This window comes from Cupressus sempervirens, chromosome 3 (assembly GCF_028749045.1).
Source record: "Cupressus sempervirens isolate cs-2001-9-10 chromosome 3, ASM2874904v1, whole genome shotgun sequence".
Taxonomy (NCBI): Eukaryota; Viridiplantae; Streptophyta; class Pinopsida; order Cupressales; family Cupressaceae; genus Cupressus; species Cupressus sempervirens.
The window spans coordinates 36,235,337-36,241,336 of record NC_143120.1 but is presented as its reverse complement, the minus strand read 5'-3'; positions in this window follow the sequence as shown (position 1 = coordinate 36,241,336).

Here is a 6,000-nt window from a genome sequence, read left to right as displayed (position 1 = left end):
AGGTTCCTATAAGTGCATTCTTTGTGTCTATCTTCATCTCGTATTTCTTCATTTCCCTTTTCTTTGACTTCAATGGTGGGCATTGTGGGTTGGTGAACAATAATGGACCCAAGTGTTGGAAGGGTTATCCTGTTATTTAGTTTACTATCCAATCTTCTTTTGTTTTTGTGCATATTTTAATTATTGTATTCATGTCCATCTCCCTTATCTATAATTCATCATTTATTTCCTTCACATGCTTCATTTGTGCCCTATTAAACATGGCTCTATATATCAATTCATTAGCAAAGACTAAAGGGTTTGTATTATCTATGGTTTGGACAATTTCCATCCCCTATGTTCCACTAGAAATTAAATTAACTTGGATTTATCACCTTTTAAGGTGACCCAAGTAATCAAGATTTTAGTTTTTGGAACAAATCCTAACCCTTCTATAATCTCCAAAGTTTCAATTTCAGTGGAAAATGCAATGTTGTCTTGCTTCCTTACTTGGTCAAATAGGAACAATTCCTTTAGTGTTAGATCATGCACAATGAGGATATCACTCTTGAATACAATCTCTCTGGCCTCTTCTTTATAATAGTTTTTCATCAAGATGCATTCCATCTATCATCTTTTGGATCATAGCAAAATGTTGAGATTCATCAATCCCTTCTAGCTATTTCTTCTTTTCATCAAAATCCTTCACACTATACTTGATCCCGAAGTCCTTAACCTCATGTGTCTTGGAGGAAGTCTTCATTTTCAATGAACCATTGATAAATTATGTCCCTCTCATCATTAGTATCAATTGGTTTCTAATTCTCCATTGTAAATGCATGATACCCATGTATCTCCTCTTTGAACACTAGTGCGGGCTATGGCTCTTTAATTGTGGTACTTTCTTTCAAACTTCTTAGTATATATTAATCCTCCTCTAACCCTTCTTCATCATATGAATCCTCATAAATGACCAATAGGGTTCTACTCTCCTTAGACATATTAGCCTTGGGTTCTAAAGTTGAACCTCCTACTAACAATTTCCTCTTCTTTTGAGCAAGTGATGAGGAAGGTTTCTCAACTTCCTTTCCTTTTTTCTGATTCTTAGATTCCTAATGTATCTCATCAATTATTTGAATACATTTATCAACTCTGATGGCTTCTAATTCAATTTCATCAAAAAAATGGGGAAGTATTGAGCTTAACCTTTGCTTCTCAATGTTCAACAATATACCTCATGTCTTCATCCTATGCATGATTTTAGGAATATGATCACAATTCCTTATTATGTCCTCTTCAAAATTTAATTTATGATCTTTTCTTTCAAAAAAATACTTGATGTGTCCCTCATGATCATACTTCCTTTCCTTTTTACTCTGGAAACCAAAAATATTCATAATGTACTCTTGTACTTCCTTTATGTTTGAATATCCTATTATGAATCCATCAAATTTTATGAAATGGGGCATGTGATTCCTCTTTTTCCTAGGCTATGCAATGTCTTTTTTAATCCACATAAGTTTCCATATAAACTCAAGGAAATCTACCCTCTCAAACACACATTTTGGTAGTATATGGGGTTTCTGCCTACATCCATACAACCTAATCAATGTGAAATTTGGTTTACATACACAATTCCCAAAATTGAACTCATATCTTCCATCTAGTAGGTATTCCTTTAGCTTCAGCATTAATTTAATTTTTTGGGGGATTCTAGTGATGTTCCTCCAAGAAATCTAGTAATCCATACAACAAACACATTCCTAAATATCTTGAAATCCCCATACTTTCCATGTATGTCGGAGTTCTTTCACCACATTTGAATGGGTAATGGATTTCCTTGTTCATTAGTGGTAGTGAGCCTTAGAGAGCTCCTAAATTGGTCATCATTTTGAAATAATAGGAGATGGCACAACATAGAGTACTTCTTAAACGATTTAGTAGTTTTCCACCTAGCCAAATGTGTGTGAGCAACTCTCTCAATCACACTAGAAAAAAAAAACTCTAAATAGGAATGAGGGTTATGGATTCTCATTGACAAGTACATTTAGTCAAAATTAATTTTCTCTTTATAATCTTTTCTAAATAATTGAGCCCACCCATAGTAATTGTTTTTGAAAAAATTCATAAGCATGTCAATGGGATGAGGAACCATGTTTTCAACTGGCATTAATCTATATTTTTGGCCTCTATCTATTAAATGTGTGATCTATGTTAAGTTGAACTCCATTTTTCTCTCATAACCAACTCTAAAATAAGCCCTATCTATTATAGTTAGGTCTTGAGTGTTCAATCTAAAACATTCCTTAATACAAGACCTAACTATAACCAGCAAGGGCATCCCATCTAGATTTTTTACTATTCTTGTAGCTAGTTCATAACATTCAACTAGGATATTAATGAGTTCTATGTCCACAAATACATTTAGAAAAAATATTTTCCCTCGGTCAAGTTGACAAGAATTGTTCCTAGGTTTTTTTTCATCCTTATTTGTGTAAAAATACTAGAGAAAAAACCTAACATAAATTGGCCAAGTTGCATCCTTACATCCACTAAATTCATTAAAGAATATAGGCATGGTACCAGTAGCTAAAGAATTAGAAAATAACTCTAAGATTGTTTTTTGCATAATTTTTTTACATTCTCACCTTTGTCTTTCTTAACAATTACTTCCTTCTTAATAGTAGCTTCTTTCTTAGGTGTCATTTGAGCAAGAATTCAAATTTGAAGACAATTAAACTTACAAATTTTCATGGCTTAAAAATGCAACATCACAGCTCCCTTCTCATTCTCCAAATTCTTCTACAACTTGGAATGAGCTTTCATAGAGAGTGGCTTCTTACTTTAAATAACATGTTGCCTTTATTCACATTTTAATTTCTTCATTTATGACTTTAGACATTTTGCACAAGTGGTCATTTCTCTATTTCACTCATCTGTCATTTCAAACATTCTGTCATTAATAACTCATACTTTTATGTACATACAATGACTTATTTCACCCCTTTAAATGTTTATTAATCCATTTTTTGCAACTTTTCTATAAAATTCATCTTCCCCTTTCGAAACAATGAAAGTTTGTACTTCGCACTCCCATCTCAAGTATATCTCTTAAATAGTAAAATTCACCATTTCAGAATCACCTTGTATTGGCATATGTGATCCTAAAATTTGTTTTACTTCATAGGCATTTAAACCTTAGTTATCTAAAACAATGATAAGTTTTTATTTTGCAAGGTGTTGTTGTCAAGTCACCCAAAATAGAGAAGTTTCTCTATATCGTGGGTGCCTCCAATCTCTTCCTTTGGAAAATAAAAAACATGTCACCTAGGGTATTTTTTGAAGGGGAATTTGAAATTTTTTAATAGGACATGGAAATTTTCAAATTCTACAAGTGGCTCTTTCTAGGGACATATGCTATCTTGGAGTATAGTGACATCTCAATTATCTTTAGGAGAAGCAGACCAATAGAAAGGAAGATGTTGTCATGCCTTACCTCTATCAAATATTTTGTGTTTCTCATGAAGGAGAATAGGGATAATAATGTTTACTTTCTAACCCAACACATATTTAGATGCAAATTAGGTTTCTTTCAAGACAAAATATCTATTAGCCTTATGTGATTTGTGACCCTAGCATGCTTCATTGATCTAACTGCATTTTCTACAAAATGGAGCTTCAAGAAAGACATCTTTCCTGTTCCATGAATCTTTAAAAAAAGTGATGTGTATAGAGTGTTTTGAATTCCTTTTGGGTTTCAATGGTTCTCTTTTTTGTATATATGAAGGATGATCCCTTACCCTTTTTAGCTTTCTTTGTTTCTTTACCAAAATTGTTCAATCCTTTCTTTCTTTTACATGGCTTATGTTCCTTGGACCCTTTGTCATCCTCATCCATAGTACCTATAATGTTACTTATCGCAAAAATTTTAAGGTCTCCCTTTGTGTTGTTATAGTTTGGGTCTATTTCATCATATGGTGCCATATACTATTTTTTTCCTCATTATATACAAGTGGATCCATCTCAGGGTCAAATTTTGAATAAAAGTTTGGCCATTTTATTTTATACTTTTTGGGTATTCAATCCCAAGTAATTGTGGAATTTCTTCTTTACTGATAAAATTTTCATAATTATCTTCAGCATGTTCAAGAATGTTATTCCAGTTTGTAGTTTGTTTCTTTACCTCCTATTTGTCATTTTTAGGTGTCATTTCATCTCTCTTGCACCCTTATGAGCTCACCATTTTAGAATTTATTATGTTTTTAACCTAGTCAAGGAAATCATTCAATGTAGACACCTTATCTAGTACACAAATGTTAGAAAATTATTTATGGTAATAAATAAGCTTATTCTTCCTTATAGGAACTTTGGACTCTTCTTCCTTTTCTCAAATTCCCCCCACGACGATAAACTTCCATAAGGTAATGCTTCATAAATATCAAGCTTGCTTCTCCTTTTCAAGTTTTTGGAAAAGAGAATCATTATACCACTTTCTTCATGTAGTTGATATTCATTCACAAAACTATAAAATATATTCAGATGACACAGTACAAATATTCTTCATTCTTCATAAAACTTTGATACTAAATTGAATAAACTAAAACATTGTTTGCCTGGCTTGTAACTAAACCTCTTGAGATTTAGATTTCTAATACCTTTGAAAATTAGTGGTTTTATTTGGCTTAAATAATTCATTTTTTTCTAATAAATTATATTTCTTGTCTAGGTTATCTTTCCTAATAGAGTAATTAATGAGTAATTAACCATTATTTGGATACATTTGCCATCTCTTTCTAAGGAAATATCAAACTTATTGTATTGTATGGGATCGTTTCTCTAGTAGAGTCTAGAATTAAGCTTTTTGGTTCGTTAAATTATGAATCTTGGGTATTTCCACAATGAATATTATGAGAAACTCCCCAGTAGAGTCACCAATCTATTGGTGGACTTAGATGGAGCTAGTAAATGTTCAGAAAATATTTTGAAAATCAAACTAGGTAAACTCCCAATTTATTTGATTACTAGTTCCCCAACAAAGTCACCAATATGTTGGCTCCTCAAATTGTTGAGTGGAAGACCTATGAGCCTTGTGTTCTCAATTTTGGGAATCCAACATGATTTGGCCAATGACTAGGGTTGAACTTAGAGATCAAACCTTCTTTGCTTTGGAATCTGCTAACCTAGGTGGGTATACCTAATGCAACTCTTCTGATCTAACTTATGCACATTTTATTTCTTAATGCTCTTGGGATAGAAATTTATTCCCAAGGAGAAATAAATGATGTAATTTTAAAATACTTTATTAACTGCTAAGCTAAACGTTTTAGATGTGAAAATATGGTGGGATTGGTAATAGTGACTTAATGTAATGTTGGTAATCAGATGAGGAACCTTACTAATTACAATTGTTGATCAACTTAACAACTAGACTGCTCCTTTGTCATTGGATAAATAGAGTCTAACCCTAAATCATAATATCATCAAACCCTTGAAGACACCATGTACACCATCAATTATTGGATAGAGAACTTTATGAAATATGAACCCTAGTCTAAGTGAATTTAACCTTGGTGATGGAGATAAATTAGAAAAATGTTACATAGCATGCAACATTTGATAATAAAAGATACACATAGAAGTCAATCCATCAATAATAGCATAGATTCAAGAGGACAATACTTAAAGATGAGTTATTAAACATCCAAATATCTAAATAACATAAGTATCAAAAGTAAGTATTTTATACTGCTATATGAAATAAGGAACAACAGTAGAACAATGAATATTGCATTGATTTTAAAATTGCATCAAATATTAAATTCAAACTACTTTATAATATTTCATAATGATAGAACTATATCCAAAATGTCAAACTGTATATATAACTTGTATATGCATCATGTATCTTCTTCTATATTTAAATAAGATCTTGGTACCCTCTCTTATACAAAATGTAAGGGTGCAACAAAGCTTCAAATCTTTTCATTTCGTAACTATCCATAAATAACTAAATAATAATGC